At 42.3% G+C, this 15,612-nt stretch overlaps 1 long non-coding RNA gene across 1 annotated transcript; it reads left to right on the top strand.

Moving 5' to 3' along the window:
• The first annotated feature begins 5,837 nt into the window (after positions 1-5,837).
• Positions 5,838-13,720, top strand: LOC113219704. The gene is made up of 3 exons (XR_003306669.1): positions 5,838-5,922; positions 6,444-6,577; positions 13,671-13,720. It is a non-coding gene; the product is annotated as an uncharacterized LOC113219704 (long non-coding RNA).
• Positions 13,721-15,612: the final 1,892 nt, after the last annotated feature.

Here is a 15,612-nt window from a genome sequence, read left to right as displayed (position 1 = left end):
TTTATCAGACTGAAGTGGCCATTTCCCATTATGATCGATATATTATCATTAGTAACCATGTTTAAAATAAGAGCAACATGACTTTCCATATAAACACACAATGAATCTCAGACAAAATTTCATGTCTAGATTTAGCAGATCCAGAAGTCATCTGAGTCTTCATTTTCCACAGATAAATATAAAAATCAATTAACTAATTAACTACAGTTTTTGTGAATCATTCACTTCACAGTTTCCCCAGCTGGGATGAAAGAGCCAGCAGCAAACTCCTGTGTAGTTCCAGGTCGTGGCAACCCCACCACAACACTGGCAACTTCTTAGAGTTCCTAACCTCTTCCCATTTGACAAAGCCATAAAATATTTGAACAAGAAAAGAATGCGTGCTTTAGTTCAACTTATTTTCATGTTTGACTTTAACTTTGAGAATAGACACTCAGTATTTTGATGTTAACATCTGTTTTATGTTTTGGCTTTTCTTTTCTTTTTCTTTCTTTTTTTTTTTTTTTTTTTTGAGACAGAGTTTCACTCTTGTTGCCCAGGCTGGAGTGCAGTGGTGCATCTTGGCTCACTGCAACCTTGGCTTCCTGGGTTCAAGTGATTGTCCTGCCTCAGACTCCTGAGTAGCTGGGATTACAGGCATGCACCGCTGCACTCGCCTAATTTTGTATTTTTAGTAGAGACAGGATTTCGCCATGCTGGTCCGGCTGGTCTCAAACTCCTGACCTCAGGTGATCCAACCATCTCGGCCTCCCAAAGTGTGGGATTACAGGCGTGAGCCACCAGGCCTGGCCATGTTTTGGTTATTCTTAAATGTACACTTCGATTGATGTGAAGTCCTCAACTTTTGGATAACATCTGTCATTTGAACCACAAAACTTCCTTGGCTTCCCTGGAAGCCCATCACAGAAATAATGGTGTTCACTGCCTTCCTCAACACCACATCCATTTGTGTTTTTTATAAGGTTGACATTAATATTAGAATGCCCTGCCACTACTGTCTTCTGAAAGCCATCTGAAACTTTATGGCCTGGATCTGAGGCGTAGCTCAGGGCAGAAGATTCTCTTCAGCACTCATGTTTCTGCATTATGTTGGAGAACCTCTGTTCTATCATTTGAGAACAAAGAGCTCACATTCAACCCATCTACCCCCATTCAACCTTAGAAACAAAAAGGGGATACATGTCATAGGTTTCTTAAAATAAAATTAGAGAAAGGCACGAGAACGCAAGCTTCAAAAATAATGAATTGTACTCTGCTATAATAGTTAAGCCTGAGGGGAAAAAAAAAGAAGCTTAAACAAGAAAAAAATTTTATTTCTAAAAGATAAGAAATGGGAAGTTAGAGAGTCTAGACCACTTCACATAATCATCACATACTCTGTTCCATCATCACTAGGGTGGGCACTTGTCTTCATGGTAGAAGATGGCTGCAGGGGTTCCAGCCATTTCACTGGCATTCCAGACAGCAGAATGAAGGAAAGAATAGAAGGTGATCTTCTCTCCCTTTTCAGGCAACTTCCCATAAATCCTGCACAATTCTGTCTAAATCTCAATTTAGTTACTTGGGGCATCAGTTTACAAGTTAGGCTAGCAGAAGCAATTTTATTAAACAGGTGGTGATGTGCCAGGTAAAAATAAGGGCTCTTATTAATGAGGCAGAATGAAAGAATGGATATCAGGAGACAACATGTGGACACATGCAAGCACATGTATGCATAATTTTAAGGACTATTACCAAAGTTCTTTTTAGAGAAGGAGCTATCACTATTTAGTCACCACAATGTCCCACTTGTGTATGAAAAGACAGGGCCCAGGTCAGCATCTGGAAAAAGAAAGCAAATCCAAAGTAGGATTGAATTTCAGATAGGAAGAATCTGAGTTTTGTTGTGACCAAGAAAGAGGTGGGGAGAAGGGCACTAAAAATATGGGAAGGAGCCAGAGAACTTTGAGAGATGGCACAGTAAGTTTTTAAAAGAAAGAGGAGGAAATAAAGAAGGAAGGATAAAGAGAAGAGAGGAGAGAAGGAGAGGAGGAGTGCTAAACGGTAAAATAACTAAATAGATTTGTAGAACAGAGATCGCCACTATGCAAACCCACTTCCATCTGCCCAAACTTAGCTAATTCACGAAGGCCCTGTGGAGGAGGTATGTGCTGAAGAGGGAGGGTAGAAATCTAGAAAGAGGGCTAGGAAGGTCCCTTAGCCAGGTAAGTGTATCCAACAGAAGACAGTGTCTGTGAGACAACATTAACCAGAAGCAGGAGTTTTGAGATGAATGTAAGAGAACAACAGACTCCTCACGAAGTCATGGAAATCTTGGGGGCTCTGAAGAACAGATGTACCACCAGTCCCAAAATGGAATTTTCAGCGAATTCTCACTTCCATGTGAGTTAAGTTGTTATCAAACGTCAACTTTCCTCTCCTGCCAATCTCTCAATAGGCTTATGAGGAGGATGGAGAAATGTTTATTGGGGCTTCAATAAAATATAAGCTTTATAATATAAAACAGCAAAGTTAAATGCCACACAGCTGGTTAGTGGTTCAACCAGAACCAGAGGCTGTGTTTCTCATGGCCTCTTTAAATTAGGAAGGAAATAGGTGTCATGATCTCATCAACTGAGAGAGAGTTCCGAGCGATGCACTCAAATGCATGACTGATCCTGGGCTTGGCAGAAAGAGTACCCTGATTGATTAGTGATGTCTGCTCTGTGCTTTGGCTGTGGGAGCTTCAGTTGACATGCATTAGATCTGTAGTCCCCTTTAGAGCATGATGACTCTCTAATCACTGAGATTTATGGCAATGCCATTGGGCGTATTCAGTGTTGAGATGTTTTTACTCACACCACTGACACCAAATGAGAGGTGCTTTCTTTCCCTGACACCAATTCCTCAATTCTTTGCAGACACGAACTGGGTATTTAACAATTCAATTCAATTTTGACACTATCTGCAGTTAGAATGGACCCTACAGGTTAAGGGCTCAGTCCCAGAAGGCTACCTTCCACTTCAAATGTAAGTTGCAAGTCCCAGGTCACCCATGCTTCTGACCAACCAGCTATAAGTCAGGGTTCCCATGACCCCCTCCACAGGCTTGATAATTTACTGGAATGGTGTACAGAACTCATTTACTGACATTCACCACATTGTAAATGATGCAACTCAGGAACAGCCAAATGGAAGAGATACACAGGGTAGGGTGTGGGGGTGTGCAGAGTGTCCATGTTATCTCAGGGCAACCCCCTCCCAGCCCTGCAGTGTGAGACAGCCAAGTATAAAAGGGTCACCGGAAAACCTCCAACTGGCCAGCACACTGGGAGGAGTGTGCACTGGGGTGGAGCCTCGGGAAGTTCACGTTGTTTGCAGGGGGAGGAGCCTGGCCTCTTTTGTTCTGGAGTGAACCTGGAATTTAATCTGTGAGGCAGGAAACTGACCAGCAGTACTCTTTCTTTGCTGAGAGTTTCTGTTCCTCCTGCTTTTTTTCCCTTTTTGCCCAATAAATTCCATTTTTCTCACCCTTCAAAGTGCCTGTAAGCCTAATCTTTCCTGGTCGTGTGACAAGAACCCTAAAGAGAAAGTCCTACAACAGATGTGTGTGCCAACTCAGAAGCAATCTGAGCCCCGCCATTTAAGGGTTTTTATGGAGATTTCATTACATAGAGCTGGTGGACTAAATCACTGGCCATTGGTGATGGACTCAATCTCCTGCCCCTCTCCCCTCTCAGGAGGTAGAAGGGTGGGGCTGAGTTGAGTCCTCTAATCACTATCACAGGGTGTGGTCTTTCTGGCAACTAGTTTCCATCCTGAAGCTATCTTGGGGCTTCCAGACACCAGTCACCTTATTAGCATACAAAAGACACTCATCACCCCGGCGATTCCAAGGGTTTTAGGAACTGTGTACCACAAACCTGGGACAAAAACCAAATATTTATTTATTTTTTATTATACCACAGGCATGACTGTGGAGACTTGCTAGCAAAAGGAATTTTTTTAATTGCTTAGTTTTTAGTAAGCCCTTTCCAAAGTGGGACAAAAAATTAAAGAGAAGTAGAAGACATGGACTTTATGAATCGAAGATAATCTAGTTTATCTAGTTTAACCTATGATGTGATACCCTAATCTTCTTTATCATTCTATAAAATATTCAGCCATCCTCAGGATTCCTGCAGGGAGCTGCAATAATAATAAATTTGGCAATAGTAAATAACCTGAGCAAAGTTCCTCCTATGTGCCTCACATTGTGTTTAAACCTTTTACAGAGCACTATTTTTTTCTAATCTTCCTAACAATACTAAAAGGTGCATGCTATCAGTATCCTCATTTTCTAGATGAGTAAATTGGCCTCAGAGGTTAAGTATCCTGCCCAAGGTCCTACAGCGGGTAGGTGCCAAGGCTGAGATACCAATCAGGAGGCCTCCTGACAGGGACAGTGGCTGGTAACTTACATCTCACTGTCTCTAGGACTGGACACCTGGAGGCCAAGCAGAGCCTCACCCATTCACGGGAACAAAAACAGATTTTGATTCCACGTCTGAGTTGTTCCCAGGGACCCCATCAGGGCTGGAGTGAATTACCATCCTTAGAGGCAGGCAGGTTGGAAGTGTAATGTTCACTCTCTGGCATCTCATTGATTTGGTCTCTATTAAGAAGAAAATTTCATAATTGAAATCTAGAAGAAATATTTTTCTGAAAGTGTGTCCTTTTCCACAGCACTTCTCTAGTCCAGTGTCCTTAGACTACAGTTGAATTACATGAATTAAGGCCTCCAAACAGATAATCACTGTACTTTCTCCTTCAGAGACAAACAAGACATTTATTGATGCTTCTCATCAGTGTTTCACTCAGCGGAACACCATTTGATCACTTATATTCTCGTGAAAAATTTCCAGAGTGATTGATGATGACAAATCCATGGGCCCCAATCAATGGGAAGTGGCTGCTTTCAGGTAAGGGGAGGCATAAAGTCTCAGGGTTTATTTCTCATCTCTGGACATTGGGGTGGGGAGACAAGAGGTACCTGTCATCTATTCACTACCACTATGCACTCATTCACTTGCTCATTCATTCCCCCTTTCCCAAAATATTTAGAGTGCCAAGCCCTGCTTTAGGCACTTGGAAGATGGCAATGAACAAGCCAAAAAAGTAGTCTCCTCCACTCACTGAGTTTGCAGGCCTGTTGAGGGAGGCAACGAACCATACATGCCAACCAATGTAGCTAAAAATAATTCCAGAGGGTCAAGTGCCCATGAAAAGAATAAGATGTCACTCTCAGAGGAGCTCAGAATGCCTCTATACCAATCTGTACCCCTAGCCAGAACATTCCTCAGAGTAAACTTCAATAAGGCCATGCCAAGCCTGAGAATAATGAAGAGACATGACCATCTTCCTCTTAAAAGTGGTTGCAGGCCATCCACGGTTTCACACAGTCTTTTTTCCACCCATGACCCCAAAGGAGGAAAGCTTCCATCTGGCTCAGGATTTTTTTTTTTGATGATGCAATGATGAAGAATGAGAACACAAAAAATAATAAACTCCAGAGCTTGCCTTGAGAATAACGTTTTACCAATAGGATGTGTCATAAATACGAAATGGCAAAGAAAGATGTTCCAGGATTTGTACTTTTTCCTTTGTTAGCCAGACAGATAATGAGTTACCATCAGGGACTTTTTTTTTCTCTCATTCAAACATGAGCTACATATAACTTCCATACTTCTGTGAAAAGGGAACCCATAAATTACAAGTTATTGTTTCTTAGAAACTGGGATTGTACAAAGGAGAGCCAAACAAAATCCTTTGTTTCATGAGCTTGCAACTTTTTAATTAAATACCACTTTAAACTCATACATACATAAGCCAAATGTTCCCCATCCATCCTGCTCCACAGCATGGTGCCCATGCTCCCCCTTCCATCACTTTGCTGTGTTAGGGGTAGGATTCTTGCATTTATTTTTTTTTCTGATTTTTTCCTCTATCAATTTAGGCTGGATTGGAAACATAGATAACACAGAACAGGGACTAGTTTTTAACAGTTTTTGTAGTTGTTATGACCAAGGACCAGGCTATAAAGATTGATTATAAATAGATAAGAAAGAGAGGGAGGAAAAGAGGGAGTGAGGAGAAATAGGAAGCAAGAGAGCAAAGGAGACAGAGAGGAGGGCAAGAGGGATTGGGGAGACTCCCTAGCCAAGCAGCATGTAAACCTAAGACACTTTATCTGATTAGATCCACAGACCATTGAGGCAGAATCTAGCTTATTCTTCACCAGCATTCATGTTTCTTTCATCGTTGGCAAACTTCTAAACTGCATTTCCCCAGCCCCCTCACATGTGAGGACATGTGACTAGTTATTCCTCACAGAATGCTGGCAGAAGGGATGTGTGTTACTTCCAGGAATGGACCCTAAAATCTCCTGATCTGTTCCTCACACTCACTCCCCTCTCATCTGCTAGATGCAAAGGATCCACTGGAGGTCTCTGAGGCCCTGGGAGATGGTAGAGCCACACCATGAAGGTGCCTGGGTCCCTGAATGACTGCATGGAGCATAATGCTCACTCTACATTGGATTGTGACACAAACAAGAAAGGTAAGACACCAAGATATAGGGATTGTTTCTATACAGTTAACCAACCCTGAACTGTACACCCCTTTGCTCTATTTTTCCATCCATGGCAGGCAACACTAACAGATACTTCATGGTTAACTTTTCCCTTCAGTTGTCCTCAAACATTTCTGCCATGTCCCAGACAATCCCAGCTTCACATACAGAGGGTATTACAGAGATCTCATCCAAGCGCTTTAAGTACTAAATTTATATTCTTAGTTAGTTTGCTATCTACCCTTCGCTATGATTCCTATTTTAAAAAGGAAGGATGAGTCCATGATTCAAGTCAAGATGAAAAAACATTTCTAAATCAAGTGTACGCACATTTTTCTGTAAAGGTCCAGATAAGTAAGTATTTTAGGCTTCACAAGCCTTACAGTCTCTGTCTCAATGAGCCAACCCTGTCATCATGGCACAAAAGCAGCCACGGGCAGTGTGTAAATAAATGGGCATGGCTGTGCTCCAATAGGCTGTGATATACAAAAATGGGCAGCAGGCCAGATTTGGCCCATGGGCCATAGTTTGCTGACCTCTGCTCTAAATCATTCTCACATTTTCACTAAATATGACCAAGGGCACATGTAAATTCTAGTATCAATTCAATCCCTGTGACATTAGTTTATACTATTTGTTTTAGACCTCATGGCTTCTCTTGAGTAGTGACAGATATGACAAATGAAGTTGCAAACAGTATTTGATTCTTCTTTCTGCCTCAGCACTGTACTGTGCCTGGCACAAAGTAAAATACAATACATTTTAGTTCCTTTTTACTTCTCTTCAAGCTTGCCTTTGAAGGTTAGACTTGAGGTCAGAGCTTCACTTAAGTCCCATTTATTAGTCTGTGGCTTTGGTCAAAGCACCTTCTCTTTGTAAACTTTGGTTTCCAAATCTATAAAATGAGGATAACAACATATACCTCACAGGACTTTTTTGAGGGGTCAGGTAGTGAGGAAAAAGAATAATAACATACATATATCCTCTGAAATATATATTATTGTGTGATATAATAATATATATAGTGTGAAATGTACAGCACAGTACAGAGGTAAGAGACTATTATTGTAAGCTGCCTGTCCCTTCCTGGATTCTGGATTTACTTTCTTTCCACTGGAAACGTGAGTCCCCCCACCCCAATCCCAAGGAGGTCCACTAAATCCCCATTTAGCCTAGGCCAAGAGGCTGTCGGGGTGCATGGGCCGGCTCCACCTGTGTTCTGATTGACTGCCAGAAACCTGAGCCTCCTTTATAGCCACTAACTGGATCCAGAGAAGCAGCTCCAGCTGCCAAAAAATGTTGCTGCTTTAAAGAGATAAAATGCAATAAAGATATGGTTGTAATGGGCATACTCAGTAGGTTTGACCGGCCAATGACACAAGGCACTTGGCCTTGGACCCAGTGCTATTTGAAATGAGCTCTGGAATTGAAGTACTATTCCCATCAAGAGTATCACCCTTAGCAGTCCACAGCTGAAAGCTTCAAAGTGCAAAACTCAAATCTCCTTTTAGTCAAGTAGTAAAATAATGAAAAAGATTTGTGGATAGAATATTTATCCTGTAGTTGCAAATTTTTATGGCCATCCCATTCTACTGAGAGCTGTTACGTGTATAAAACTCCAGACTCCAGGGTCGGTCTGAGTCTTTCCAGCCATGGACATCTGTACCATCTACTTATAGTGCACATTTACCACTCTAAAAGAAACAAAATGCTTTTTAGTTTCCTTGATGATGCTTGCATTAAAACCTGAAGGAAAACTTTGCAATCGGCTCTTGTCAGCTAGTCATTACACATTCCTTGACAGTGTCTAGAATAGTGCCTGGCAAGAGAAAGGCTTTAAACAAGATTTACTAATGTTCCAAGTCCTATATCCAGTCATTGTCCTATATCTGATAGGGCATGGATGGCAAGTACCCAACAAATTCACCATTAACTTTGTGCTCAGGGCAAGCAGCAATAATCACTCAAGACACTTTTGTCTTTTCTGATGAGCCAAAACAGAGTAACAGTAACATCTTGGCTGGGGCAAGTTTCCTGCATCTCTGCACAGTCATGTCTTCAGGATGAGGATCTCTCTGCTCGCACTTGGCCTCTCCCCCAAAACCAGTTCCTCCTACCATCTTAGCTAATCTTTGTTAACTGATCCACATATCCACCCAAGACTTCAAACTAAAAATCTGAAAGCATCTTCAACTAATCCTCCAACATCTAATGAATCAACAAATCTATGAACTCTAATACCCCAAATAAAATTTGAATTTCTTCTCTTCATCTCTACCATTGTAACCTGGGCCATCTTTGGTTGCAACTATTTCAATAACTTTTTAAGTGCTCTCCGGCTTCCATGGCAACCCCCCTCAGTCTGTTTCCCATACATCTGCCACAGGGCATTATTAAGGCAGATCATGTCAATGGCTCACTGCTTACCTGCATAACCTGCCTGATCTAGTGCTTCCTGTCCTTTCCAACATCATCTCAGCTCACTCTCCTCTCCATTACTGCAGTGCAGTTGCACCTGCATTGACCTTCCTGCTGTTCTTGGAAAGCATCCAGTTTTTGACCCACTTAGGGGGTCACATATGTTTTGTTGTCTGCTTGTAAGTCTGCTGCCTATGACAACTCCCACCCCATTGGCTAAGTTCTTATTCTTCAAGTCACAACCAAAGTACCATATCCTCTGAGAGGGCTTCCTAGATCACTCTCTGATAGGGTTTGACTGTGTCCCCACCCAAATCTCATCTTGAATTGTGGCTCCCATAATCCCCATGTGTCGTGGGAGGGACCTGGTGGGAGGCAACTGAATCATGGAGCAGGTTTTCCCATGCTGTTCTCGTGACAGTCAGTGTCACAAGATCTGATGGTTTTATAAAGGAGAGTTCTCCTGCACATGCTCTCTTGCCTGCTGACATGTAAAATGGGCCTTTGTTCTTCCTTCACCTTCTGCCATGCTTGTGAGGCCTCCCCAGCCATGTGGAACTGTGAGTCCATTAAACCTTCCTTTATAAATTACCCAGTCTCAGGTATATCTTTATTAGCAGCATGAGAAAGGATTAACACACTCCCTCAACCACTTTTCTTCTCTATCAACCCAATGCCCTTATTCTCTGATCGTACTCTTTCTCTGAAGACTTGGACTTAATCGAAAGTTTTATACATGTAGAAGTTGCTACTTTTAGTAGAAAAGGAAACATCCATGAAAACAGTACCTTGGTCATTTCCAAGTAGTTACCACATTTCACAATATTATGTTTTGTTTCTATATAACTTCTCTTAACTAAAGTATTATAAGCTCTATTTGGGTTAGAGACAATGTTTGTCTTGTCATTCAGTACTAGAGGGGAAAAAGATGATAGAAAACAAATATCCCTTTATTCTGTCTGGTGAGGAATTCTAAATGATATTCATAGACACCTTTTGTGGCATCTGCCCCAAAAACTCCCTTTCCAGGAAATCCACAAATATTCATAATGAACCCCTTATACACAAGAGTAGTAGACCAAATATCCATGTTTAGACCATGAGACACTACCCATTTTTAATGTCTGAGATTTATATTTGCCACTGTCTAAAGTGTCTAAGACACCTTGAGGGCAGGGATCCCATGGGATTTGCCCATTTTTTAATCCAGCAACTGAGACCAATGACTGCTACATAATTATACTTTGAATCCATGAAAGGACAATGCCAATTAGTTGACTCAGGCATCCAAGTCTTTTTTATTGGGTGGCCTGGGTTGGTTTAAGCTGTAGGAATCTAAGAAGGGAACACCCAGAAAGATGAAACCATATCCTTAAATTCCTATTCATTCAATAATCCTAAAATAATTTATAATAAATTAGAAACAAAGGGCAATTGTATAGGATCTTCGTCTGTCTAGTCCCCCACCTCAAAGAGCCACCAAGGGTAGTTTTCAGAGCCCTGGATGAGGTTTGGTTCATGCAAATCCCATTGTTTGTGGTTCCGTTGGAAGAGTCAGTCTCTCTTCTCCTAGCCCCCATACAACTCTTGGAAAATGGTGCTCAATGGAGAGTATCCTTTGCAGAGGAACTTTGTCCTCAGGGGAAAGTTCTAGATGACAAGTCATAAATTTAGAAGGCCCTGGTCTCAGAAGGCACTGTGAATGATTTCGACAAAGCACAGAAAGAGAAGGTGGTTTTAAAACAGTTTTACCATTGGGTTCAGAAAAAGGAGAGGTCTGTGTACAAATACAAACCACTTTAGTTCTGAAAACATCTGCATATTTTCTAGTCACCAAAATCACATACACCATTGCAGCAATAAAGAGGATATTATTTACTCACCCACTTGACAGGTAGGCAAACTGAGTTCAGAGTTGCCGAGTACAATGCTAGAAGAGTGTCTCGTAGGAGAGATGCCCAATAGCTGGGCTCCAGGTACATGTATACCAATAGCCTTTCTTTCTCTTCACATTTAGAAACTCACCCTGACTGACAAAAAGTGCTCAGTCAGACAGATGAAGACCTCCTGTCTTGGATAAAGTAGGTGCATTCAAGATGAGAACAGATTAAGTTAAGTCTGCCATTACAGAGAGAAATAGGGAACTCAGGGAGTCTGGGTGATTTGCATGGGTCCTGTTCCAGTTGACATTTGCATTCATCAGATCAATATTGAAGATAAAGATTTGACTTGACTTCCTTTAGATTCTGATGGAGAGACACAGGAATGGCTCAAATCATCTTACTTGTTAACTTTCTTTCTCTTTGTGGTCAGGGACTTAGTTTTGTACCCCTGCTCTATTCCTGGCATTCAGAACAGTGACTGACACATAGTAAACTCTCATTGCTATTAATGAATGTACTCAATTTACCACTTCACTTTGACCTCAGACATTCTCTGACTTTCTGGGATGCAGATTACTGTTTCAAACAGGTTACTTTCTTCTTAAGCAATAAGTAGGCCATCATTTCTACCCTTGAAAGAAAATGTTATGTGAGACCACACTTGATCACAACCTCAAGCTGTCCCTTGGCATCTCTGAAGTGCATCGTGTAGAGGTTGAGCCTCCCGCATACTGGGTCTGAAGGATGTAGGTACAAACAGCTGAGTATACAACTAACGGACCTGAGTCCAGTGAAGTCACTACTTTGGGGACCCAAGAGTGTCATCACTGTCCTCACAAGTCCATGCTTCTGGACTCGTGGTGGACACCTGCAGCGTTTGGCTTACTGTTGAAAGCTCTGACTATGAGAGACCAGATTCAAATTCAGCTTGGCATGGGACTATGGGTGATGTATCGAATCTCTCTGGAGCTCAGTTGTTTTGGCTGTGAAATGGGAGAGAATAAAACACCTCATAATGCAGCAAATCTCAAACTACAATGTGCACACAAATCACCTGGGGATCTTATGATGCTGTAGGTTCAGGCTCAGTAGGTCTGAGGTGGGGCCTGAGAACTCAGAATTTTCCTAAGCTATCAGGCCATACCGACGTGGTTGATCTGGAGACCACACTCCAAGTAGCAAAGTCATAGGGCAGTAAATGAGATAATAGAATAAAAGGAGATTATTAACATGAATAAGCATTATAAAGCAAATTATTAATAATCATGATCACTAGTAGCATTTTGGTTAACATACATGAAATTACCACCAGCCAGGTTTGAATTAGACTGTTTCCAGCCCTGAGTCCTTTCAAATAAGTTTTGTGATTCCATCTGAAAGCTCCTTCAGACATTCCCATAAGCCCTCATGTAACTACAGAAGTCAAGGGCACAGTGAGAAGATATTTTATTACCCGTGTATTTATTTATGGGTTTTGGGGGTTTTAAAACTGGCAATTAAAACCTTGTAAATTTGTATTATCAACAAAATAAATGTAGACGGGTTAGTTACTCGTTGCTAATAAATTTGATCATTCATTTATAAAACGAATGTTCACCCAAGAATCACAGAGCACTCTATAAATATCGCTTCACGAAGCCACAAACCACCTCGACAAGGAAGGCACACAGCACCCCTGAGGGGTTAAACAAACCCTCCTGGGCCTGGGGAATGGAAGGGCAGTGCCTGAATTCCAGCCCCCTGGTCCCCTTCCAGTACTCAGGTTCAGCCTCTGCCCCCGGGGGGCCTGACTCTTTGAAGCATGATATCCGCTTGGATGCATTTCAAATCAGCTTGCCTAGAGGCTCCAGCCCCAGATAGCCCCAGGAACCTGTCTGTAGGAGCTGGAGAAAACCATATTTCTCTCCTGTGAGAGGTTCAGGAGGACTAGCCTCCCCCATTTCCTCTTTTCCAATCATGCACTCTGGGTAGTTCAGCTACTGTTCAAGAGGTAACTTACAAACTGACTGACCCAACTATGGAACTCCAGCATGGAATTAATAAAACAAAACTGCGTGATCGCTGGTTTCTTAGCCAATGGCCCCACTTCAAGACTTACTCAGCTGAGGTCCTCTTCACTTCTCCCCCATAAATGAACTCAGCAAAGCGTTTTCATCTTTGAGTCCTGGTGCCCTAGATGGACCAGGGTTTTGGTGACTGGGTTTGAATTCCAGCCCCACCATGTTAGGGGACCACAGACCTCATGTTCCTTAGCTGTGAATTGGCCTTATTTTAGTCAAAGTCATCTAGTGCCTGTGAGGATGTTCAGAAATGATATGTAAAGAGCCCCACCAAAGGAATTTATCCCTATTAGTAGTGCTGGTACTAGTTGTGATATCAGTCATAGATGCAACACTAGCAGCAGAGTGTCAGGCCAGATTATAACTTTTAGGAACCTGAGCCTTTGCCTCTCTCTCATGCACTTTCTTTGTTGAGAGGAAAGGGAACAAGAGGATTGAGCCCTCATTTATGAGTGCCCTAAGCAGAGCTCAGGCTGCCTCATCAGTCATCTAGCCCTCCAAGATATTGCATCTTACTCCCTCTTCCCAAATTATTGACCCAACTGATACAGAGAAGAGACAAGGAAGTACTGGGTAGAAGAGGGTGGGTCCCCGGCAAAGGCCCCACCCTCAAGACTGGAAACTCTTGGCCCTAAATGGGAACAGGCATTCACGTTTACATGCCCCAAAGTTGCATTTGTCCTGCCATGCTCCCTTACCCTGCACCCATGTAAACCCCAGACCCCAGACTCCAGAAACAGACGAAAATGAACAGAAGAGTAGAAGAACAGCAGAACGGCGTGGCAGAGAGAAGAGAATGAGTGTCTGAATGCTGAGAGGAGTTTGGCTGGGAATAGTCAGAGAGATTGGCTGCTGGACAGCCAAACTCCAGGGGAAGATCATCTCCCCACTCCATTCGCCTTTCAGCTCCCCATCCATCCCACTGAGCCCTACCTCCACCACTCAGTAAAACTCCTGCATTCGTCCTTTAAGTTCGTGTGCAACCTGAGTCTTCCTATACGCTTGGTACCTCAGTACCAAGAGGATACTGAGCTGGTTAATGCTTAAGCTGTCTGTGGATGGCAAGGCTAAAAGAGCTCACTGTGGCACATGCCCACTTAGGCTTTGGGAGTCACAGGCACCCACTCTTAGATGCTACCATGGGACCAGAGCCCCAAAGCACTTGCCCCAGCTCCTCTACACCTGCCCATCTGCAAGGTCCCCCTCCCATAAGGGGTTTGAGTAGGCACATTGGCCGAACAGACAAGCCACACCCCTGTCGCACATCCTTCGAGGGGTGTCAGGGAACTCTCACATTTTACAACCATCTTCCTGGCACACCTTTTGCCACCTGCCCTCAGACCAGCTGCTATTATTCCTCTTCTTGCTGGTAAGAGGAACCAAAACCTCTGACTCATAAATACTAATGGGGAGAGGGGATATGCATTGCTTTTAGCCTAGGTCTACTGACTGGTCTCACTCCTTTGGAGCTAGCTTTGCCTGGGCTATGTGGCATCCACGTGCTTTTCTGCTTGCACAAGACCTCATGGACCACATGTTAGAGGTTTTTCATCATTTATTATTTGTTACTTACTGATTTCTTCTTAACTAGTGGCTGTATCTGTATTCTGTCTTGATTCATTTTCTGAAAAAGCAGGACTCATCTTCACTTAATGAGCTTTATTCCAGTCCTAGAGAGAGGTAGGAATTTAATTTGACTGAGATATTCTGTTCTTCACTGCTGCCTTTACTTGATTAACATGGAGAATCATAAAAATTCTGAGCAGAGAACCAAAAGTAGACAACAAATAAGCTATGAAGCTTGCTAAGATGTCTGTAGAAGGGAGAGCGATAAAGATGTTTAATACATCTTTCTATAAATAAAAGGACTTCTGGTTTGCCCTGGACTTGGAATGAATCTTCTCAGGGCTTCAAGACAGTTATCACTCTGGCTACCTGCCATGTGAAGGTTATTTTCTAAGAAGGCAAATGTTGCTATAAGAAATGCCACGTGCCATTTTATCAAGCTGAGCACAGCTTTGCTTGTGACAACCCTGCATGAGCCACCCAACCAAAGAAAGATATTTTCTCTTTGATCAGATGATTACTGAAAGTGGATGTGCTAGCATTAAGTTGGTTTTCATGGTTAATATTTTTCAAGTAGGCTGGGCATGATGGCGCATACCTGTAGTCCCAGCTACTCAGGAGGCTAAGGTGGGGGATTACTTGGGCCTGGGAAGTTGAGGCTGCAGTGAGCTATGATTGCACCACTGCACTCCAGCCTGGGCAACAGAGAAAGACTCTGTCTCAAAAACAATAAAATAAAATGATAAAAAATATTACTAGTGGCTCCAGATTTAGTAATTTCTTATTGGAAGCTATTATTGATACATTTTGTTTAACAGAATAAAGGTCACCTATGAGCATTTCTTATAAAGTGAGCTTCTGTTAAGTTTTTTGTATTTTTCCTTTCGACTCTTAATATAAAATTATGTAAAAGGTATTCATACCTGTGAGTATTTGTTAGCATGATTTTAAAATGCAGTATGTCTTCTTCATTCAATTTAAACAATGTTGGAAGAAAACAATGTTTTCCCATGTTTTCTGTTCATGTCTTTTCCCCTCTAGAGCTTGGCTCACACCATTCCTTGCATCTAGAATATCCTTTCTATTATGCCCAAAT

This window comes from Piliocolobus tephrosceles, chromosome 2, assembly GCF_002776525.5.
Source record: "Piliocolobus tephrosceles isolate RC106 chromosome 2, ASM277652v3, whole genome shotgun sequence".
Classification (NCBI taxonomy): domain Eukaryota; kingdom Metazoa; phylum Chordata; class Mammalia; order Primates; family Cercopithecidae; genus Piliocolobus; species Piliocolobus tephrosceles.
The sequence above is the reverse complement of the archived record's forward strand: the minus strand, read 5'-3'. Positions and strand labels throughout refer to the sequence as shown.